Source organism: Rhinoderma darwinii, chromosome 1, assembly GCF_050947455.1.
Source record: "Rhinoderma darwinii isolate aRhiDar2 chromosome 1, aRhiDar2.hap1, whole genome shotgun sequence".
Taxonomy (NCBI): domain Eukaryota; kingdom Metazoa; phylum Chordata; class Amphibia; order Anura; family Rhinodermatidae; genus Rhinoderma; species Rhinoderma darwinii.
The window spans coordinates 652,365,465-652,390,921 of NC_134687.1; the positions used below are offsets into that span (position 1 = coordinate 652,365,465).

At 45.3% G+C, this 25,457-nt stretch overlaps 1 pseudogene; it reads left to right on the forward strand.

Annotated features, from left to right (window-relative positions):
• The window catches only part of LOC142700497 (uncharacterized), a 330,989-nt pseudogene that overhangs the window by 21,910 nt on the left and 283,622 nt on the right, over positions 1 to 25,457 (forward strand).

The following is a 25,457-nucleotide window of genomic DNA, read 5'->3' on the forward strand; positions in this document are numbered from 1 at the left end:
TAATGGCAAACAGTAGGTCATTGTTAGGTCTCCTAGTATCATAATAGCAGTCGGCAGTCGTGCGATTGCAGGGCACAGCTGCCGATCTGCTAGCAACCACAAAGATGCAGCGATAGCTTCCAATCGCTGCATCTGAGGGGTTAATGGCAGGGATCGGAGCTAGCTCCGGTTCCTGCCGTTACAAGTGGATGTCAGCTGTAACATACAGCTGATATCCACCGCTGATGACGCCAGCTCATCTCCTGAGTCGGCGCCATCTTGCCGGCGGCTACGGAAACCCTTCAGGCCACGCCTCTGGGCGGGAGCTGAAAGTTTTCCATGCTAGACACACCGTGAGGCGCGTATTTGGCCTCCGGTTGCCATTGCAGCCAACGACACCCGGGCAATTTCATTGCTGGGGTGTCGATGAGCTGCAAACACCTTAAATGTAGCCATTGCTTTTGACGGCTGCATTTAAGGGGTTAATGGCGGGGATCGTAGCTAACTTCGGTCCCCGCTGTTACAGCAGGATGTCAGCTGTCAGATACAGCTGACATCCGGGGATGATGGCACCAACTCTGAGCCGGTGCCATGCATTTGTCGTAAGTATACGACATTTTGCAGGAAGCACTGGCTTTCCATGTCGTATACTAACGACAAATGTCGGGAAGGGGTTAACACAAGTTTTTAATGAAACGTCCATTTTAAGTGTTTTTTTAAAGATTTATAAGGCTGGAATAAGGCATTCCGTTTGTGGTGCAGTTTTTTGAGCCAAAGCCAATGGTAGTTTTGAAGGGAATGGCTCAAACCTTTGCTTCCTGCTGGATCCACTTCTGATTGACTATAAAAAAAACTGCATGCAGCCTATTAGGTCATAAATTTGTGTTTTGAAAAATATAAAAATCACAAAATCAATTTTTAATCCTGTACAGTTAAGTTTACCGCTCAAACATCACTGGTTACAGTCCAATATCACGTCGTTATGGACACTCTCCCCCAGAAAAATGCAGTAGACAGTCCGCAATTCAATGAGGGTGTAGATAGAAATTCTTGTCCTTGTAAGATCCTATATCTCTAATAGATGAAAGAAAGAGACATAGTGCAACACCCTCTGCGATAGTGTTTGGTGTGCCGCCTAGGAATTTTTACCTATCGCAGAGGGTGTTGCACTATGTCTCTTTCTTTCATCTATGAGAGATATAGGATCTTTTCCCTACCAGGAGTCTTTTGAACGTCTAGAGACGATATGGAGCTCTGTGGGACTACAGGGACAATAATTTCCAACTACACCCTCACTGAATTGCTGACTGTCTACTGCATTTTTCTGAGGGAGAGTGTCCATACCGATTTGATATTGGATTGTAACCAGTGCCGTTTGAGCGGTAAACGTTACTGTACTTTATTTATGCCATTTAGGGTATTCTTTGGATCATACCAGATTTAATTTTACTTTCTCCAGTCTGAGGTATATACTATGGGTATTAGAGCCAGGAGAAACTACTGCATTTGTACCATTTGTAATCCTAACAGAAGATGCCAATGAGAACTCGATCAATTATGAAGTAGAAGGTGAAGATATCAAGCAGCAGTCTTCAGGAGAAAACCTGATTACCAATAATGTACATCCAGGACTTCACAGTAAAGATCTGTTATATATTTCCCCTAATCATGAGAAACCTTCTACTGACCAATCCCAGATTGTTACCACAAGTACAGCTCAGAATGGGGGTAAAGGATTTCAAGGTGGTAAACAGGTCACAAAAATCTCAGGTCTTTTTAAGCACAGAAGAATTCACACAGGGGAGAAGCCATATTCATGTTCAGAATGTGGGAAAAGTTTTAAATATAAATCAAATCTTGTTACACACGAGAGAAGTCACACAGGAGAAGAGCCGTATTCATGTTCAGAATGTAGGAAATGTTTTGCAAACAAATCACATCTTGTTATACATGAGAAAATACACACAGGAGAGAAGCCGTATTCGTGTCCAGAATGTGGGAAATGTTTTAATTACAAATCACATCTTGTAAAACATGAGAGAAGTCACACAGGAGAGAAACCATATTCATGTTCAGAATGTGGGAAATGTTTTACAGATAAATCACATCTTGTTAGACATGAGAGAATTCACACAGGAGAGAAGCCATATTCATGTTCAGAATGTGGGAAATGTTTTACAGATAAATCAAATCTTGTTATACATGAGAGAAGTCACACAGGGGAGAAGCCGTTTTCATGTTCAGAATGTGGGAAATGTTTTGCAGATAAATCACATCTTGTTACACATGAGAGAAGTCACACAGGGGAGAAGCCATATTCATGTTCAGAATGTGGGAAATGTTTTACACATAAATCGAGTCTTGTTAAACATCAGAGAAGTCACACAGGGGAGAAGCCGTATTCATGTCCAGAATGTGGGAAATGTTTTACACATAAATCAAGTCTTGTTGTACATGAGAGAAGTCACACAGGAGAGAAGCCATATTCATGTTCAGATTGTGGGAAATGTTTCCAATATAAATCAAGTCTTGTTTTACATGGAAGAAGTCACACCGGGGAGAAGCCATATTCATGTTCAGAATGTGGGAAATGTTTTACAGATAAATCCCATCTTGTTAGACATGAGAGAAGTCACACAGGAGAGAAGCCATATTCATGTTCATAATGTGGGAAATGCTTTGCACGAAAATCAACTCTTGTTAGACATGAGAAAACGCACAGATGGGAAAAGTCATTTTGATGTTCTATATATGGAAATTGTTCTCATGGAAATAAAAATGTTAAACTCCTCAGAGAATAAAAAAAATATATTCTTGTTTGGAATGTGGGAAAAGCTATAAGAGCAAAAAAAGATATTTAACTCATCAGGTTATTCACAGACAATAACCCCTTGGCGACGCAGCCAATTATGGCCTTGTGAACACAGCCCCATTGTTTTAAAATCTGATGTGTCACTTTGGGAGATCAATTTAAAGAGGCTCTGTTACCAGATTAAAAATGCCCTATCTCCTACATCATTTTACGGGCGCTGGATTGTAGTTAACAGCAGTGTTTTTTATTTTGAGAAACGATCTTTTTTCAGCAAGTTATAACCTTTTATTACATTTATGCAAATTAGTTTCTTAATGCCCAATTGGGCGTTTTTTAACTTTTAACCAAGTGGGCGTATTACAAAGAAGTGTATGACGCTGACCAATCAACATCATACACTTCTCTTCATTACACCCAAGCTTGTTTCACTGAACAGCGTGATCTCGCGAGACCACACTGTGACGTCCCTTCCGCCCACAGGTACTCCATCCCTGCGTCTGAAGACTGGACATAGATCGTCTCCAGGCGTATCAGAAATTACAGTCATCGGATCTGCAGGATCTGCACCAGCTGAGGTGGCAGCATCACACAGTGCAGGTAAGCATATAGAACTCCCTAGAGACGAAGGACCTATGGGTGGAAGTGACGTCACACGAGATCGCGCTGTTCAGTGTAACAAGCTTCGGTGTAATGGAGAGAAGTGTATGATGCTAATTGGTCAGCGTCCTACACTTCTTTATAATACGCCCACTTGATTAAAAGTTAAAAAACGCCCACTTGGACAATTAGAAACAAATTTGCATAAATGTAATAAAGGTCATAACTTGCTAAAAAAAGATTGTTTCTCAAAATAAAAAACACTGCTGTTAACTACATTCCAGCGCCCGTAAAATGATGTAGGAGATAGGGCATTTTTAATCTGGTGACAGAGCCTCTTTAAACGTCCTTTAATCTTTCCCGATATCTGCCGCATAGCAATGTTTGGAAAAGCATTTCCCCAAACCGCTGTACATGTAAGATGGGGAGTCTGCACCATCACCTGTGGGTGGCTGTACAGTCCTGGCTGAAAGTTTTGAGAATGACAAATTTTGGTTTTTACAAAGTTTGCTGCTTTGGTTTTTATTGTGGCAATTTGCATAAAAGGGGTTGGCCAGGTCAGCCTTTGATTTCGGAACCGTTTGATCGCATATGGGGGGCAAACTTTTTTTCTAAACTGGACTTCCGGGTGCCTACAATCTGATCCGGATTAGTCAAGGTGACGAGTGGAAGACTGCATTTAATACACGTGATGGGCACTATGAATAGCTAGTTATGCCCTTTGGCCTGTGTAACGCCCCAGCAGTGTTTCAAGAATTTGTCAATGACATTTTTCGTGATCTTCTTTATGTCTGTGTTTTGGTGTATCTCGATGACATTTTGATTTTTTGCACAGATCCAGTAACTCATCAGAGTCATGTCCGCCAGGTGTTGCTTCGTTTAAGAGAGAATCATCTTTATGCCAAGCTGGAGAAGTGCGTGTTTGAAAAAAATGATCTTCCCTTCCTGGGTTATATCATCTCCGAACAGGGTCTCAAGATGGACCCTGAGAAGGTAAAGGCTGTCCTGGAATGGCCATGCCCCCAAGGCTTAAGGGCCATACAACGCTTTCTGGTATTCGCCAACTTCTACCGGCTGTTCATTTCCAACTACTCGTCTTTGACATCCCCCATCTCTACCCTCACTAAAAACGGCATGAATGCCAAGGTGTGGACTCCGGAGGCAGAAGCCGCATTTGAATCCTTAAAAAAAGCCTTCACGTCAGCCTCTATTCTTCACCACCCTGATGTATCCCTACTGTTCTCATTAGAGGTGGACGCGTCCTCTGTTGGTGCTGGTGCACTGTTCTTCCAGTTCTTCCTGTTTTCTTCCGCAGAGCGCAACCACTCGGGGATCGGGAGTTACTGGCCATCATGCTGGCTCTGCAGTAGTTGAGACACCTACTGGATAGCGCAGCCCATCCTATCCTGGACTTCACAGATTACAAGAACCTGACCTATCTGCAGAAGGCTCAGCGGTTGAATCCTCGTCAAGCCAGGTGGTCGTTGTCGTTTGCTCCGTTCCAGTTCGAACTCCACTACCGACCTGCCGACAAGGATGTGAAGGCCGATGCCTTGTCTAGGTCATTTGGAAGAGAGGACACTCTGGAGCCCCCACAGAATATTATTGATCCTTCCTGCATCTTCTCTATGAACCCTCTGCAAGTTAGAGATATTCCTCCGGGAAGGACTTTCGTACGTCCAGAAGATGGAGGAAGAATCCTTCGCTGGGGTCACGGTTCCAAGCTGGCAGGTTACGCGGGTGCTCGTAAGACCCAAGATCTAATCACCTGTCAGTTCCGGTGGCCTACGCTGCCCAAAGACGTCATGGACTTTGTCTCCTCATGTACGGTATACGCAGCAAATAAAGTTGCCCACTCCAGACCAGCTGGTCTGCTCCAACCACTGCTTGTGCCCGTTGCTCCCTGGCAGCATGTCGCAATGGACTTTGTCATGGATATTCCTCCTTCTGCGGGTTGCAGTGTGATCTAGGTGGTGGTGGATCGATTTTCTAAGATGGCTCATTTCGTTCCCTTGACCAGTCTGCCTTCTGCTACGCGATAGGCTGACCTCTTCATTCAACACATCTTCCGTCTGCTCGGCTGCATATTATCTCGGACTGAGGTGTCCAGTTCACCTCGAAGTTTTTGAGACCACTCTGCGGTCTCCTCCGTGTAAAGCTGGACTTCTCTACGGCCTATCATCCCCAGTTCAATGGGCAAGTCGAGAGGGTTAACCAGATTATAGAGAACTATCTGCGTCACTTTGCTTCCATGCGGCATGATGACTGGGTGCAGCTGCTACCATGGGCAGAGTTATCCTATAATAACCACACTAGTGAGTCCACCACTTCCAGTCCGTTCTTCATCGTCTATGGCCAACATCCTCGTATACCTCCTTCCTATCTCTACTATGTCCCAGGTGCCTACAGCTGACGCTACCTTCAGGGACTTTCTGCAAATATGGCAAAATACCGGATCTTCTATCCTGCTGGCGGTGGACCGCATGAAGAGAAAGGCAGATACAAGAAGACGGGCTCCTCCTCAGTTTCTTCCAGCTACAAAGGTCTGGTTGACTTCAAGGAATATCCGGCTGAGGGTGCCGTCCTGCAAATTTGCCCCTAGGTTCCTCGGACCCTTAGAAATCCTGGTATAGATCAGCCTGGTGTCTTACAAGCTGCGGCTTCCTCCTACCCTCAAGATCCCTAACTCCTTCCATGTCTCCTTGCTGAAACCCGTGGCCCTGAACCACTACTCGAGGACTTCTAGTTCCGCAGTGGTCTCTGGCGGCTCACCCGGGACTTTTGACGTAAGGGATATTCTGGCCACCAAGAAGGTGGGAGGAAAGACGTTTTATTTAGTGGATTGGAGGGGGTTCGGTCCAGAAGAGAGGTCTTGGGAGCCAGAGGAGAACATCGATACCTCTGTTCTCATGAGGAAGTTTCTCTCCCAAACTGGTCCCAAGAAGAGGGGGGATACTGTAACGTCTATGGCCAGGGCCCGTCATTCTGACTTACCCCTTGATGGCTGTGGCCATGGACATCTAAGTTCCTTGCAGCGTCGTCGTCCTGTGAGGCGCCGGCACTCACTCCCGGGTATTGAGACTGCCTCCTTAGGGCACCCACGTGTCCACGGTCTTAAAGGGTCAGTGCGCGCATAATTGCTGGATGTCTGCAATCTGGCCCAGAATGGCCTGGGCTATAAAAGGGGCTCTGCCCCCTTGTTCTTTGCCTGAGCGTTGTTCGTTACCCAAAGTTTGTCTTTGCTAATGGTCCCCTAGTGTCTTCCAGTTTCCTAGTGTTCCCTGTTCTTTTATCCTGTTCCCGTGTTATCCAGATCTAGTACTGTGCTGAGCTATTGCTGTGTTGTGCTGCATTCCACACCTGCTCTGCCCCCTTGTTCCTTGCCGGAGCGTTGTTCGTTACCAAAAGTTTGTCTTGCTAGTGGTCCCCTAGTGTCTTCCAGTTTCCTAGTGTTCCCTGTTCCTTTATCCTGTTCCTGTGCTATCCAGATCTAGTACCGTGCTGAGCTGTTGCTGTGTTGTGCTGCATTCCACACCTGTTCTGCTATGCCACGCCTGACGTCTACCTGCCTGCCTGGTCCCAGCCGTGCCTGTCTTGCTACTGTCTACATTGCCTCAGGTGTACTCTCTGGACTATAGACTCTGTACTTACCTGTTTGGACAGCTGCCATCCTGCTACGTGGTACGGCCTAGTGAGTCCACACCCCGCATCGTGACAAATATAAACTCTTCAGCGCTTCTGCCTTTTTCTCCAGTTTAAGAAAGCCATGCCCCAGGTGAAGAAAATCCTGTCCCCCTCCATCACGCCACCCTCGTCCATAGTAGCGAGCGATATTGGCAGGCTGAAGACTGAGCTTGTCCATGCCTAAACTATACTGAACTTCCGGCTCCTCTTCTGCGCTTGCGCTGGTGTCTGATTCATCCAGAAACAGCGCAAGCGCACTGGATACTCTTTGGGTGCCTTCTGTGCATGTCCTTCTTTTAAGTTCATTATTTACACGTGCGATCAGCCTGTCAGTTCAGGATGATCACACATGAATTTAGGTGAAAGCAGAAAGGTATCACTGTCAATAAATTGATGTATAACGTTCCCGGCTAGTAACTTAGAGAGGCTCAACCCGGGCTACCCAAAGTCGATCCTATCTTCCCGGTCCGGTGACAGGCAGCGCACAGGTATTGGAGCGGCAACCAGCGTCTGCCTTCACCGATTTGAAGTGAAAACCTCTCAGTGCCCTGGTTTCCCCCCTTGCCCCCCCACACGTTTCAAGAGCAATAGGTCATCAAAGGCCTCTCCTACACTCTACGCAACCTGCTACATAATACTGTGGCTTCCGTTTCCTCTCTGGGTATCTAGCACAGCGCAAAAGACTTGCACAAAGGCCGTGACACAGATGCTCCACCAAACCCTCTCATAGGGGACTGACCTACAACCTTACCAGCTTCTACCCTGAGCAGCCACCTTAGTACCAGTCATACCATTATTTATATATATATATATATATATATATATATATATATATATATATATATATATAAAAGCAACTTGTGAGGAGCAGCACTGTAGCCAAGAAAAAAACCTTGCGGTTGGTGCAGGGCTTCAAGGGAGTGACTTTCTCCCAATGTAATGTAGAAAAGGATAGTAGGGAAGCAGCACTCAAGTAAAAAAAAGGGTTTTAATCACCAGAACATCAGACAGCGACATTTCACTCTCAATGAAAGCTTTTTCAACAAATACAAAAAACAGTGTTTACAGAGCAGAGCCAGAGCTCATTACACATCATATGTGATTATTTGTACAAGAATCCAACATACAATAAAATATCTACGTGTAAAAATATCTGCTTGTATTATACCAAAAACGTATCATAAATACAGTGATAAAGTGCCTTATACAATGTTTAAAAAGATCAAAAATATTAAGTATATAATTACAGTCACATATTCCAATTAAAAACAAATTAGCAGTCACCATTACACATGACAAGTTAGATACCGCGTGGAGTAGGTACAGTGAATAGCGGCGCCCCCACCGATGTACTGCACAGAACCAATGAAGAAAGATGTTTATTGGATAAAACACGACATGGTCAGAATCAGCTGGACCGCACATAATAGAGGTACGGGATCGGTTTAACACCAGTGCAGAGCTTGCTCAGGAATGCCGGCAGGCAGGAGTCAGTGCATCTGCACGCACTGTGAGGCGAAGGCTTATGGAGGCTGTCCTGGTGTCAAGAAGAGCAGCAAAGAAGTCCCTTATCTCCAAGAAACATCAAGGACAGACTGACATTCTGCAGGAAGTAGAGGGATTAGACTGCAAAGGACTTGGGTGAAGTTATTTTCTCTGATGAAGCCCCCATCAGACTGAGACATCTGGAAGAATGATTGTCCAGAGAAGAAAAGGTGAGCGCTACCATGAGTCCTGTGTCATGCTAACATAAAGCATCCTGAGACCATTCATGTGTATAGGGTTGCTTTTCATCCAATGGAGTGGGCTTACATAATTTTGCCTAAGAACACTTCCATGAATAAAGAATGGAATCTAAATATCCTCCAAGAGCAACTTCTCCCAACCATCCAGCAGCAACTTCTCCCAATCATCCAGGAGCAACTTTTCCCAACCATTCAGGAACAATTTGGTGATGTACAATGCTTTTTTCAGCATGATGGAGCACCATGTTACAAGGCAAAAGTGATAACTACGGATGTAGCCATCTTTAACTTGTCTCTGATAACTTGCTGCAGCGTGACATCACACAACAAAAGCCATTGAAAAGTAATTGAGAAAGTCAAGATAAGGGTTCTTGTCACTGTTTATGTAATTTGTTAAAAGTAAAGCTAAACACGGCTACATCTGTAAGGGACTCGGTGAACAAAACATTAACATTTTGGGTCCATGGCCAGGAAACCCCCCAGATATCTATCTCTGCAAGTGATGGTTTGAATCCTCAAAAAGCTGGTGGACAAACAAAAACACAGAAATTGTGATAAACTCCAAGCACTGATTAGGCAAGAGTGGGTCATCAGACAGGATTTTCCCAGAAGCTGACAAGCCAGGGCGAATTTCTCAAGTCTTGAAAAAGAAGGGTCAACGCTGTAAATATTGAGTCTTTACATAAACTTGATGTATTTGTCAATAAAAGTGTAAAAATGTATGAAATGCTTAAAATTGTACTTCAGTTACCATAGAAACATCCAACTAAAAAATCCAAAAACACTGAAGTAGCAAACTTTGTGAAAATCAAAATTTGTGTCAGTTTCAAAACGTTTGGCCACTACTGTGCACTACAGCTGGCACTCTGCTGTAACGGCGAGGATCGGAGCTACTGTCAATTCTGGCTATTTAACCCATTAGATGCCAGTATCAATAGTGACCATGGCAATTAAGCGATTAGAACACTTTCATCGCCCCAACCCCCTTCTCCACGATGCAATTGCGGATTGCCCATTGTATCTTTGGCAACAGGAGGCCTAACAATGCCCTCCATGATTGTTTCTATGAAAGACTGTTATTATAAAGCTGACCAGCATAATGAACTGCAATACATAAGTCTTGCAGTAAGTAGCCTCCTAGTGGGACTATATATAAAAAAAAAGTTACAAATTTTGGCACAACATATCGGGGACTGAAATGGCATATCTGTTGAACAATTGCAATTTTCACATCGCTACATCAAAAAACAAACTGTGGGGTCTAATGCTCACTACACTCCTTGAAAAATGCCTTGAGGGGGTTAAGTTTCCAAAATGGGTTTCTTTTATTTCACCTCAGAGCCACTGTAATTGTGAACCAATGTTCTATTAAATCGCTAAGTTTGGCCTCAAATACGCATGGTGCTCTTTCTCTCCTGAGCCCTGTCGTATGTTCAGGCAAATTATTAGGATCACATGTAGGGTGTTTCTAAAACCAGTAAAACTATCTAATAATTAAAGAGCTGTCTTTTTACAGTGGCAAAAGCTGGGCACAGAATATTGGGCACTGAAATGGCATAATCTTTGTTAATGACCTTGTAAATGGGATTGATAGCAGGGTGTCCGTTTTTGCTGACGATACAAAACTTTGTAGGATACTTAAAACTCCGCTTGACTATAAAATATTACAGAAAGATCTAGATAATCTGCAGCATGGGCAAAGACATGGCAGATGAAATTTAATGTTGATAGATGTAAAGTAATCATCTAGGACACAATAATAGCATTAATTCATATACATTAAATTGAATAAAACTGGGGACAACGGAACAAGAGAAGGACCTGGGGATTCTGGTAACAAATAAGCTAAGCTGCAGCACTCAATGTCAAGCAGCAGCTGCAAAAGCAAATAGGATTTTAGGGTGTATGAAAATAGATTAACCCATTAGTGACCGCTCATTAGTGTTTTTATGGCGGCCACTAACAGGCTTTATTCTGATGCATTTAACCAAAAAGAAACATCTTGGTATCACACAAATTTGATTTATCAAATAGAATTTATTTTATTTTTTTTATTACACATTTGTACAAAAATAACCCACCTCCAATTATATACTACAGACATATAAAACAATAAAATCAACCAGGTGTCATACCATATTTAGTCCTTAACCATAACTAGTGGTAACAATTCCTCACAGACCGCAATATACACATTGCTCAGAGTGCAACTAGATATCCATTATGCTCGTATTATACAAGCATGCAGGGCACTTAATGGTATAATAGGATGTTAGTATTGCTACGTTGATATGGTACAAGGTATCAAAGTCCCTATGAGTACATACATGTGTAGATCAACATACCTGTAGAGGACATGATGATTAGTGTATTGGACACCTGGAAACAGAGCACCTCGACACGCATTTCAAAACCTTTGTCAGGAGGTGTATAGACTGCTCTGAGACCCAGTTTAAATAGTGTATAGAAGAGAGTGATGACCAATGGCGCATGTCGCACTGTACACACCCCTCCACGTCACTCTGTCAGCGTCATGACGTCTACCGCTGTGTGCTCTGCACACATGCGATGTCCGTCACTGATCAGACAGCTTCCGGCCGAAACATGTTTGTAGTATATACTTGGAGGGGGGTTATTTTTGTACAAATGTGTAATAAATAAAATAAATTCTATTTGATCTAATTTGTGTGATATCAAGATGTTTCTTTTTGGGTAAATATATATGGATATTGTGATATCTTGAGAATAATAAATTTGTTGAAAATATATATAGGTTATAATAATATATTCTGATTTAAAAAGGCTATATAATATATATATATATATATATATATATATATATATATTCACTACACACATACATGTGTAAAAGGGCTGGTATAATAGCGAGTTTCACCTACTTGTGTCACCCACTATTACTACCTCCTTTATAAACAGGGTCACTAGGGTTATGTCTAGTTCCCCTACCTTTTCCTTATACTAACGTCTACTTGCTTTGCTTCTACTCAACGGAATAAGACCGTACAATAAATACAATTGTATAGTAAATAAAGGGTAATATTTATTACTAACAATAATCACACTTACATCTAAAATACACCAAACACAGAAACTGATCACAGTATAATATCAGTATACCCCAATACATATAACACGTTAATATATACTGAGTATACTCAACACTATACGTAGTACAGTATGAACACGGTATCCTATGTTATGCCTCCACCCACATACCTAAACATACATATGAATACAGTTACGTTAAAATACAATACATGCTCACTATTTCTGTCCCACTCCTCCTAATATAACTTTCCCTATACACTAAGGGTTTAATACTCAGGAAAAAGGGTCAACAGTGGGAAGGGTTTTCAGACTGCAAGGGGTAAACCGCAATGGGTTAACAAGGGGAATGGGTTGCTGTGTAGCAGGGGATAGCAGGTAAAGGGTTGAAGTAAGGAGGAGGGAAAGCATAATGTTTAGCTGCTGCTACACGTGGATACTTAGTAGTCCATGTGGTCCGAGTTGGTGTGTCTTCAGGTAAATGGAGTCCGTTGGTATCAGGAAAATAAGAGACAGAGTGTGAGACCGTTGACCCTCTTATACCTTGTACGTGCACATCTGTGTGACATCACAACTCATGCATGTGAAAGGGGGGGCTGGGGCCTCATGGCTACCTCATGGAATACCATTATCTAGTAGGGGGGTGGAAGGGCAGTTGGAACTTCCTGCTTCCTGGATTAGTTCACTGTTTATGGCTTCCACCCCCCAGGGTGTCTGATTACATGGTAGGGAGATATATATATATATTTGTCCCTCCAGAAAGGTGTATATTCATCTACATTCACATGTACATAGATATAAATATATAAAACACTTCCCTTTACAATCCCCCTGTTGTCGGGAACATGACAATGAAATTTGTGGAAGTGTTTGTTCTGTATTACCCCCTCAACCTTGTTACTGGTAATGGTCGTAGAAGGAATGAAGTATACTATTGGACCTAGATACGTGACATCAGCTATCTCCTCAAGGACACCTTCCCACCAGTCCTCTGACTCTGGAGTCTAGTGTCGAAATAAAAGAAACCTCGCAGTCTATAGAACTCAGTCTCAAAGTCCATAGAAACTCAAAGTCTCTATCCTTGATCTTCTTCTTTCTTGGATGCTGATCTTTCTTATGAATCTTTTCCTCTTTAGCGGCGTCAGCAGGTCTTTTTAGCGGCCGATCCCATCTTAGCATGCCAACCCGTATAAGGCTACTTGTGCCCTCACACGGTCAGCCTTGGAATGGCTTAGCCCGCCTTTCAACAACTTTTGTACGCAATCCGTTATCTTTCCAAATCCTTTCAGTATCTTGATTGAAGATGAAACAATCTTTGTGGGCTGATAGGCATATCTCTATCATGGCAGGTGAACATTCCCGATTAGGAGATGATGTCTTAGTACACAGGAATCTACTGTGGGGTGGAGCATCGCCTTCCATTTCTCCTCTGACATTCAATCCATCATCGTATTGACCATACCAGTTCTCAGGTTGAGGTGGCAAATACCTACAAGGGTGTGTGTGTGTGTACCTTACCTGTCCCTAAGGGTTCCTACACACTACCCACTCATACATACAAAATGTAAAATAATCAAACATACAAAAATATTCCCCCCAAACCATAGGTATATGTACATATAGAGATTCATGCTCAACCAGCATCTCTCACTACTCCTCCATAAACACGTGAAAGGTGCACATGTAAATGGGGTGACTACAGGCTGTAAATATATGTCCGCCTACATGTACATACTCACTCGCTGTGGGACGGGCACGTCTTCACTGAGTATACCTATATTGCAGACACATATCTACACCTAGAATGTCTATATGTACACCTTGAAAGTTTTTGTACGACACATTGATTCATATTACATTACACAAATATATATACATAAACTTTGTGATTACGGGTCGTAGGACAGTATTGGTGTTATGTGCTTAGTCCAAGTTCATTCTTGTACGCTTGACCTAGTTTACTTGGTCGGCAAGTCCTTTCACCCATCAGTACTATCACAGGGTCGATCAGCAGGTTGAAGAAGAAAATTGCTTTGGGGTTGTACCCAAACAGGCTCTCCCATCAGGACACCTCTGAGTCTCGTTTCAGGGAATGGGATGGAGGCTCGATTCTCAGACTCTTTAAGCTTCTCCACGACATCCTCTTCCTCACTGAACTCAGGATCATCTGGAGTCTTATAGGAGCATCTGAGCGGATATCGAGCCTCTACTCAGGGGTGACTGGAGTTCTTCTGTTCTGCTACATCGATACCTGTGATAATACAAAAAGGTACAATGCTCCTTGGAGGAGTATTCCTCTTCCGGTGCAATTAGTCGCGCAGGTGGTGTGGTAAACATATTGCACTTGGTACCAACTCCAATACCCTTGACCCATGTATTGAAGAGGTTATTGAGTTGACCTTCATCTCACATGTCCCCACGGTATCTCATCACTGGTGTCTAAGCACCCGGTCCTAACTACCTTGGCAGAGGATCGCATCCTCCTCCTGTCAACATCCATCTGTACAGACAGATATGGATGGCTGCCCTTATAGGTTAGGATATCTGAGGGGAGCTGTAGATGAAGTACCATTTTGTGGATCTTCACAATTCTCATGTTTGTGGAACTATATCCCCATTTTACCAAACCCACTATCTTAAAATCAAGATATGGGTGTAATGCCAAGGTAACCTCCCCCTGTCAACCTTTCCTAAAGGACCTCCCCAGTTAAACACAAAAGAATCAGCCATGCTGTAATTCACTTTATTTAATTGTACTCGCATTAGGCCTCAGATGAAGTTGTGTTACCTATCTGAACCCCCCAGGTCTAGGTGCACAGAATAACATAAAACACTACACCGTGAACTTATGTTACCTGTTCGCACTGCTCAATCTAAGTTCACAGTATAATAACAACTTCAACGTTATCCTAATAGAGAGCAATTAAAACATTTTGCGATTATAGATGTAAATGTATTATCTTGAATTTCAAGGTCTAGGTGCGCAGCATAACATAACACTATAAGTGAACTTATGTTACCTGTCCGTACCTCTATACCTAATATAAGTTCACAGAACAAGCAAATACATCACTTATCATTGGCTGGTTCTCCAGTTGTTTTCCTGGAGTGGTTTTCTAATTATGTATTATAAATACAGGCAACACCCATATAGTATAACTACATAACTACTGATAACCAGGAATATACCACAATAGAATCTGTGAAGGAGCCACAAAAGAAAACGCAATGATAACAAAATAACTGGGAACAAACAACAGACCATACAGGAAAAGAGAGACCATAAACACACAGTACAGACATCAAAGAGATAACACCTAATTGTGAACATGTAAATTATGGCCTACTTAAAATTCACAGCTGAATTCCAAACCAGTTGTGGAACGTTATTCAGATCTTTGAACACATGGTTTAGCAAATGTGTGGAAGAGATACTCATGTAGCCATTTTGTCCTTTCCGAAATCCAACATTTGATGTAATGTGGCCATTTTGTATTGTTTCATTACTAGGCTTTCCACGGTTGCTTATACCATGGCAGTTTCTAGCAATATGTCCCATCTGACCACATTTAAAACATTTAACAGGACCACATTTCTTAGTACCCAAAGACTTGCAGTACTTCGCAATATGGCCTGAGCCGGCACTTGCAAAACATTTAACAGTACATGCTCTGCTGGACTTAGGGCAGTCACCAGTGCATGATCTCTTAAAGTTCTGCATGGCTAGGGACGCACTTCTGATTATCGTATGCTTACATTTGCGTAACACGTTCGTAACAACGTTACCTTCAGGTTTCTCGATGTGATCACGATTTGGGGCATCTGATCCATCACTCTTTCTACTCCCACCTTTTTGCCCTGTAGAGGGCAAACTTACAGCAGAATCAGGCCTTAAAAAAGACAAGGCCGGTAACATTTTTGAGAAATCTTTTTCGATGTTTTGCATACTGGCAACCAATTGTGACCTAGCAGCAAGCTCATCATTCAACTTGGCAATGATGGCATCCGTATATGCCGCCTTATCCGTAAATGCATTGATCACAGCATAAGACCCAGTCAGCTGTGCATCAATATCATCACCATGATTTTTCAAAACTATCACCTGCGATTCCAGCATGCAAATCTGCTTATCTCTATCAATTTTACATTGAACATTCTCTGCCAGTTGTGTCTGCAAACCACAAACCTGCTTCACATTGTTGAAACAACACTGGCAGTGAAGATTTGGGGAATCACTCTTCATTTCTTAGTTCTCAGACTTCCACGTCTCTTCATAAACACATAAAAGTTTAGCCAGCATGTATAGCCTTTTGGAGGTTTTGTTAAAAACACTCCTCTTGCTTATGCACATCTTATCATGCGCATAAGCCTCGTCCAGCAGAGTGGACCACAACATTCCTGCTGACTTGTATGTAGTGGGGCGGTGGGGGGGGGGTACTGGGTTGGATGAACTATGTTTAGAAAGTTTTTTAAGTGTGGAGAAATCCATACTCACTCTATCAGAAATGATCTCAGTCTGCAATGCCTTCCTTGTCCCTTGCTGCATAAAAAAAGTTCCTGTTCTCCGGAACGCCTTTTCCCGACCAGTTGGACTTCACCTGAAGGACACCGACGTCGATACCTCTGAAACCAGAGGTAGCTGAGAGCAGGGGGCAGCCCTTCTCGAACGGGCGAGATCGATATCAGTATCGATCTCGCCCGTTTAACCCCTCAGATGCGGTGCTCAATAGTGAGCGCCGCATCTGAGTGGTTTTGGAGAGAGGGAGGTAGCACCCTCTCTCACCCCACCGGCACACTGCGAAAAGATCACGGTACCGGTGTCTTCTATGGCAGCCGGGGGCCTAAAAAAGACCCCCAGGTCTGCCTGTAGTGGATGCCTGCTAGGCCATGCCTGAGGCATGACCTAGCAGGTGCCTGTCAGTTTTACACTGACCGACAATAATAAGCTGCAATACAGAACTATTGCAGTATATTATAAAAACGGTCGGATGATCGCATAGTCAAGTCCCTGAGTGGGACTAAAAATAAAATAAAAAACAATGCAAAAATTGCTGTTTTCTGTGAATTCTGCCTTAAAAAGATTTGATAAAAAGTGATCAAAAAGTCACATGTACTGAGGTGAAATTTACAAATTTCGTTTTTTTTTTGCAGAAATTCATTTTGAATCCATTTTTTGTGTAACACAGAAAGTTTCACCAGAAAAATGCAACTCAATATTTATTGCCCTGATTCTGCAGATTTTAGAAATATCCCACATGTGGCCCTAGCGTGCTTATGGACTGAAGCACCGGCCTCAGAAGCAAAGGAGCACCTAGAGGATTTTGGGGCCTTGTTTTTATTACAATATATTTTATGCACCATATCAGGTTTGAAGGACTCTTGCGGTGCCAAAACAGTAGACACCCCCCACAAGTGGACACACGGCAGGGCTTAGAAGGGAAGGAATGCCATTTGGCTTTTGGAGCTCAAATTTAGCAGGAATGGTTTGCGGAGGCCATGTCGCATTTGCAAAGCCCCTGAGGGGACAAAACAGTAGAAACCCCCCACAAGTGACCCCATTTTGGAAACGACACCCCTTGAAGAAATTATCTAGGGGTATAGTGAGCATTTTGACCCCACAGGTTTTTTGCAGAAATTATTGGAAGTAGGACGTGAAAATGAAAATCTACATTTTTCCCAATAAAACGTAGGTTTAGCTAATTTTTTTTCATTCCCACAAGGACTAAAAGAGAAAAAGCACCACAAAATTTGTAGAGCAGTTTTTCCCGAGTAAAACAGTACCCCACATGTGGTCATAGACTACTGTTTGGACACACGGCAGGGCTTAGAAGGGAAGGAACGCCATTTGGCTTTTGGAGCTCAAATTTAGCAGGAATGGTTTGCGGAGGCCATGTCGCATTTGCAAAGCCCCTGAGGGGACAAAACAGTGGAAACTCCCCACAAGTGACCCTATTTTGGAAACTACACCCATTGAGGAAATTATCTAGGGGTATAGCGGGCATTTTGACCTCACAGGTTTTTTGCAGAAATTATTGGAAGTAGGATGTGAAAATGAAAATCTACATTTTTCCCAATAAAATGTAGGTTTAGCTAATTCCTTTTTCATTCCCACAAGGACTAAAGGAGAAAAAGCACCACAACATTTGTAGAGCAGTTTGTCCCGAGTAAAACAGTACCCCACATGTGGTCATAAACGGATATTTGGACACACGGCAGGGCTCAGAAGGGAAAGACCACCATTTGGAGTTCAAATGTAACTGGAATGGTTTGCGGTGGCCATGTCACATTTGCAAAGCCCCTGAGTGGTCAAAACAGTGGAAACCCCCCAAGAGTGACTCCATGTGGGAAACTACTTTGCAGAATTTATTGGAAGTAGGCCATGAAAATGAAAATCTAAATTTTAACCAATAAAACGTAGGTTTAGCAATTTTTTTTTTTCATTCCCACAAGGACTAAAGGAGAAAAAGCACCACAATATTTGTAGAACAGTTTCTCCCGAGTAAAACAGTACCCCACGTGTGGTCATAAATGGCTGCTTGGACACACGGCAGGGCTCAGAAGGGAAAGAACACCATTTGGAGTTCAAATGTAACTGGAATGGTTTGCGGTGGCCATTTCACGTTTGCAAAGCCCCTGAGTGGTCAAAACAGTGGAAACCCCCCAAGAGTGACTCCATGTGGGAAACTACACCCCTCAAGGAATTTATCTAGGGGTATAGTGAGCATTTAAAAAAATGTTTCAATTAAAATCCATGGATGTGTGATAAACTTTGAAGCACTCTTTTATGCACAGGCCAGGTTTGTCGGGACAGGTTTCACAATGATAAGTTGTGTCTCGTCTTCTCCCCCTTTTGTAATAGACTTTACACCTTTTTTGGCTCCTTCCCTTTTTACCAGTGGAGGGGATTTCGCCAGGAAAGTGTTGCCCTGGTACAATACGTGGACATTGCATCTAGAAGTACTGGGGCCCTCCCCTTCCTGGTTCCCAAATACAAGGGCCTTGATAACCGCTTCTTGAAACTGAAGGAATGTCCCTGTCTGGCCTGCACATTGGTATAGCACGTAAGCGTTATACAATGCCATCTGTACCATGAGCACGGCCAGCTTTTTGTACCACACCTTTGTTTTACGCATGGCACTGTACGGCTTCAGTACTTGATCAGAGAGATTAACACCTCCGATGTACTTATTGTAGCCAAGGATGCAGTCTGGCTTGGGGGTGATTGTGGTGCTACCTCGGACAGGGACAGGGGTGCTGCCACTACCCTGTATTGTGGTCAACATAATGACGTCCCTCTAGTCCTTATACTTGACCAGCAACAAGTTATCGCTGTGTAGTGCCCTGCTTTCTCCTTTTCTTAGGGGTTGCCCAATCAGATTTTTAGAGAGGCCTCTCTGATTTTGCCGCATGCTACAGTACTTCTGGTGGAGAGGCATTTAAATAGTGGGATGCTGGTATAGAAGTTATCCACGTAAAGGTGATAGCCCTGGTCCAGCAGTGGGTGCATCAAGTCCCACACTATTTTTCCACTAACTCCCAGGACAGGGGGGCATTCTGGAGGTTCTATCCTGGTGTCCTTCCCTTCATAAACCCGAAACCTGTAGGTGTACCCTGAGCTGCTCTCGCACAGCTTGTACATTTTAATTCCATACCTCGCCCTCTTGCTTGGCAGATATTGGCAGAATTTTAGACTCCCCTTAAAATGTACAAGGGACTCGTCTATTGCTATGTTCTTTTCGGGGGTGTACACTTCCCAAAATTTGGTGCAGAAATAATCAATCATTGGCCTGATTTTGAATAGGCGGTCGTATGTGGGGTCATCACGGGGTGGGCACTGTGCATTATCATTATAATGCAAAAATTTCAGAATAATTTAAAATCGTGCCCGGGTCATTGCCATGCGGTATAATGGGGTGCTGTATAAAATGTCCGCACTCCAGTATTGCCTAATCTCTATTTTTTTTTACTAGGTCCATATGTAGGACAAGGCCCCAAAATTTCATAATCTCCGCTGCCTCTATGGGGGTCCACCTAGCAAATGATGACGTGGGGTTTTCGGCTTAAAATTGTTGGGTGTATAAATTTGTTTGGGCCGCCATTACATTAACAAAATCCTCAGAGAAAAAGAGCTTGAAATAGTCAATTTCTGCGAGGCCTTCAGTCTCAAATCGCATTCCTGAGCTCCCTGTGAAATCTGGAATGTGAGGCTCATAATTATCAGGGGGTGGGTTCCACAGGGTATCACTCATTTGGGGGGTTGCCTCAACTGATGTCCTGGGGCTTCTTTGTGGGGGTACCTCATCACTGGATGAGGATGATGAGGTCAAGATGAATGGGGCAATTTCCTCTTCTCCCTCGCTGGCCGATTCAGTGTCAGAGGCCAGGATGGCGTATGCCTCCTCAGCGGAGTAGACCCTTTGAGATGATTGGGACATTTTTATTAGGGGGGTATGTAGTGCTTCAACACGTGTAATACTCTTTATAAAGGTGGTTGTGTATGTTGTGCTTTTACACGTGTAATATGAAATTTATAGGAAAAAAAAAAGAAGAGAAGAATAAGAAAAATGTAGGAGAAAAATGTATTGAACGTTCAATATAGAACTGTAAAAAAAATTGAGCTACAACTGTGTCGCTACGCTATCAAAAATTTAGTGAACAAATTTCAGTTAGAGAGGCTCTGTCACCAGATTTTTAAACGCCTATCTCGTATTGCAGCAGATCGGCGCTGCAATGTAGATTACAGTAACGTGTTTTTTTTTTCAAAAACGAGAATTTTTGGCCAAGTTATGAGCATTTTTATATTTATGCACATGAGCCTTTCTTAAGTACAACTGGGCGTGTTTAAAGTTATGTCCAAGTGGGCGTGTATTGTGTGTTGGGATGCGTCACCAAGGCAACGGCCGGGAGACAGGACTGGAGGAAGAAGCAGGAAGTTCTCTGTAAGTACGAACGTCTTTTTATTGTGATCGGAATTCACTTTCCAGGGTGCTGAAAGAGTTACTGTCGATCAGTTAACGCAGAGCCTAGAAGGCGCAATAAAAGGTAATTTAACGAATAAAGGGGGTGGCATCGATGAATGCCACCGGATGGGACATGATCTTGTTCTCCTGGATTGCAGGAGTGTTTAATCACTCCAGGGATGTGCTTCAGCCCAACATATACTTCATATACGTGGGTTTAAAGCATATAAGTGGTTGCCACCCAGGAGACTAGGAGTATGTACTTTAGTAAGACTAACTACAATCAGCTACTTAGATAGAGATATATTATGTTTAAACTTGTAATATGTTTGATTGCAAAAGTATTAGTAGTTAAGAAAACAGCACAGGATATTAAAGTGCATGTGGATCAGACCACCCACTATCCAAAGAACCGAGAACGGAGGAGACATTCAGGGCCACCTGTTTACGTGACACTGAATGCTTCCACACCTGATAAAGTTATTTGCCAAGCCGTAGCACAACACCAAGGTGGATGGTATTGTCCGAATTGTAAAACCTGGAATTCCCTAAATCTTCAGGTGTGTACAGTATGTAACACTGTACACTCACTGCTAGACACGTATACTGAATACCCATCCAAAGGTGAATGGCACAACGGGATGCCCTGATTCAGGGGAGCTGATCAGAATGTAGCTGTTGAATGAGTATTCTAATACATGGCTAAGCAAATTTATGTTCAAAAGAAGGGAATTGTCAAAGATATTTTAATATCTTTATATGTGTGAAGCTAAATTGCTCAACATGACGGACAGGTGAAACTGTTAAACAGCCTACAGAGGAGGATGGGGTATTCTATTCTAAGCCTTCTGGTGTATGACTTTGCATTCAGCTGTTAAAGAGGCAGACGTGACAAGACTTGATAACATTGTATTTCTTTTGGCTTCAGATACTAAGATGAGCTTGGGATTCTGTATGTTACTGTCACGGCACGGGGTGTGGACCCACTGGGCCGTGCCGCGTAGCGGGATAGCAGCTGGCCAAACAGGTACAATGCAATGTCTATAGTCCAGAAAGGGTACCTGAGGCAATGCAGACAGTAGCGGTGGTTTCAGGCTGAGACAGGTGCCAGAACGAGCTTGATCTCTGAGGAGAGAGGAGTGTTTTGGGTGTGGTGCACTGTGCTTGGAGCAACTACCGTCCCAGGGACTCTGCCTTTTTCACCTGCCCAGGTTTATTACACCTGCCTGGGCTAGCAGAGTACCCCGAGGGGGGCTCCATCTGGAGATGGAGTCCCGGTCCTCCACCCTCCGGAGAAGGCCGGTGGGGGGTGGAGGGACATCCCAGCCGGCTGGGAAAGTGGAGCTAGCGCTAGGGGAGAGAAGGACATCTCGAGGCAGTAACAGCGTGGCCTCGTCCTCTCCCAGGGTTGGGGCATTGCAGCATGCCGTGAGGAGAGGAGGAGAAGGACAACTGGGAATGGATCAACAAGGCTGCAGGGACCCATCCGAGTGGGGGTCAATGAGGCCAGGAGAAAACACGTTTGGCTCCCGCCTGGTGGCCCACATGGAAGAGTATAAAGACCTGGGGAGGTCCCTGCAGCGAATCCGCGGTGACCTGACCGTGGCCCGGCAGAGGGCGGCCAAGTCATCGGGCAGCAAGCGGGCGAAATTCGCTGCACAGGTCCGTGCCCTGCTAAGGGAAGTGAAGGAGGTGGAGGAGCGGAGGGGAACGATAATGACCGGAGGGGGAGTCTTCGCCGAAAAACTGAAAAACGAAGACAGATTCCAGGCAATGGCTGACGCAAGCCAGAGAGGGGGGAAGCAGCAAGAGGAGGCAGCTGAGACCAGCATGGAGACCAGCATGGAGATCGCCGCGGGAGAAACCCCTGACATGTCGGTGCCAATCCCTGACAGTGAGTAAGACTCTGGGGCACCACGTGAGTCAGGGGAGCTCACGGTGAGGGAGGAGATCTCTCCCAACATGGCGCGCCTGCCAGAGTTCAGTTCCGGGTCGGAGGGAGAGCATCCCCCCCGGGATACTAACACAGATCAGGGATCAGGAGTCCCCCGTGTCTTTGGAGAGTTTCATCTTTGGCTCGGATCTGCCCCCGGAGGAGTAAGCATGGAGTGCAGCAGCAGAGAAGCGCAGAAGCAAGAAGCTGAGACAGAAGCAGAGGGAGGAGAGACGGCTAAAACAAGAGGTGAGGCTCGTATATGTTCATGGGTCTCCCCTGCACTCCGGGTCAGAAGAGATTCTGGTCCAGAGTGCAGGTCCTGCAAGCCCCCCGGCCTCTGCAGTGGAGTCGGGGCGGGAAAGCGGGAAGATTGAAACGAGGACGGGCAAAATGGCGCCGGACGCTGCTTACTGTGAAGTGGGCGGTGCTGGCAGCCGGAGCGCAGCAGGGGGCGTGGTCCCAGACCTGGCTGACGGCGAGCCCCAGAGACCGGTGAGCGGTGTGAGCCGTGCATCGGAGGAGGGGGCGGACCGGAAGTCGGCTGCAGCGCGGTCCCGTGGGTCCGGTGCCTGTAACGTGGCCGGTCCTGTCACACCGGGACCGGCCAGCGTGATAGGTCTGCAGGCACCCGATGCCTCGGATAAGGGCGGAGTCAGAGCCTCTGTGAGGGGCAGAGCCAGCCACTCCGGAGCGGAGGAGGGGAGTGGCCTGGCAAGAATAAGCGCAGAACAGCCGCTGCAAAGCAGCCCTGAAAAAGGAAAAATCGCTGATAAAATTAATGAAGAAAGTAAAAGTAAAAAAAAAGATATGGAAAAAAATGTTTCTGCAGATAAAGAAGTGTCTTTTCCTGCCCTGGCAAGTGATATGGACACCGATGACGCGGAGGGTCGCGTGGAGGTGCCGCTTATGTCAGCTGTTGGCCCCTCCATAGCTGCACCTGATGATGCAGAGGTGGGGGTTGGGGTCAGGGCAGGGAAGGTAACAGAAAACCAAGAGAATGGTAGGATCGCGGGTGAATGTATCAGCCGGTGATGTGGGGGGAGCCTGGTGTTCCTCTTCCCAGTGCCCCAAGCAGGACTTATGCTGGGGTAGTGGGGGGAGGACCACCAGCCCACCCATCCTTGTCCTTTGGCCCTGGGGAAGGTCACTTGCAACAGCGCCTCCTGCAGGCCTTAAGGGAGGGGAAGCAGTCCCTAACTGTAGGGGGTGTGCAGAGGGACCTATCTTTCTGGATAGATAGGTATGGGTTGGTGGCCTTCCGAGAGAAAAGAGGGGATCAGTGGTCACTCCCGACAACCGGGCAGGCTGTGGTCAGGAGGAATGTGGTCCGTCTCCGGTGGCACGGCAATGAGATCTGTTCCCCCAGAAAGACGGTGGTGGAGCTGTTGCTGGGGATGGGCTTCAGGGCACGTGACCTCTTTGCCCTGATACACCCTCATGGCTCAGCTGAGTTTGACATCAGCTTTGTTCAACCAGGAGGCCTGGAGGTCTTCTGGGGGAATTATGAGCTGGTGAAGGACGAGCCCGGCTGGCGGGATTTTGCTGCACAAGCAACATCCCGCCAGAATGGTCTCAAGAAGGTGACCGTTCTCACCCGTAACGAGTCACTTTCTTGTGTTGACATCATGACCTGGTTAAGTCGGTTTGGAGAGGTAGCGGAGATGCCCAGGAAAAATCTGGATGAGTTTGCCATCTGGTCGGGGGCCTGGACGTTTATGGTGAAACTTAAGCGTCTGGGGCAAACTGTGTCCCACATTCCATCCTCTGCTTTCCTTGGGAGGGATCGCATCCTGGTCTTCTACCAGGGACAGCCGAGGCTGTGTCACCGGTGTGGCGACCCCTCACACTTGAGCGCGGCCTGCATTGTGGGGGGGGGGGTAGGTCATTTAGCTACATCGTGTGGCCAGTTTAGGTGTCATCTGTGTGGTGACTTAGGTCACCCATTCAGTAGGTGTCCTTGCTCCATGGTCAATGCTGTCTCCAAGCCTGCAGGAGAAGAGAGTGGGGTGGCTCCTGTGGATGAGGAGGCATGCAGAGATGGCGGGGCAAAAGGGCAAGTGAAGACATCAAGGAAAGGGCTCCAGCCTTCCTACCATCGAAGGCTGGAGAAGAGGCAAAAGGAGAGGGAGCTGAGGGAAGCCCAGGTAACTGGGGGGACCTCTGGCCTGAACCCGGAGCCTGCCCTGGAGACGGATGCCCTTGGGGACGCTGAACTGGATGAGGAGGTCAGGAGGATCCAGAGGGAGCAAGCGGCTGAGGACTCTCAATCCTCCCAATATGAAAGTGTTGGTGAGGAAGAGAGGGTACAGCCTAAAAAAACATCTGGGACACAGGATAAGATCTTGAGGGGGCCAAAGTCATCTGGCCAAGCCCCGGCCACGGAAGGAAAAATCTGCACCCCTCTGGTGCTCTCCCCCAACCGCTACCAAGCCCTCATGGATCTTCCAGCTCCTCAGCAAAGTGAGAAGGAGGGTGAGGTAGGGGTCTCAGGGGGTGCTGGGCCCCTTCCCCCGAGAGGTACAAAGGCCTCTGGGGCAGGGGTCAACCTGGGACAAGGGGACGAGGATGGGAGTGTGAGTGAGGGGGGGAGGTCCGCCAGGAGGAGATGGACTCCACTACCTCCAAAAAAAGAACTAAAGAGAAAGGGTCTGGAGGGTCCTCTTCAGATCACGACAGGG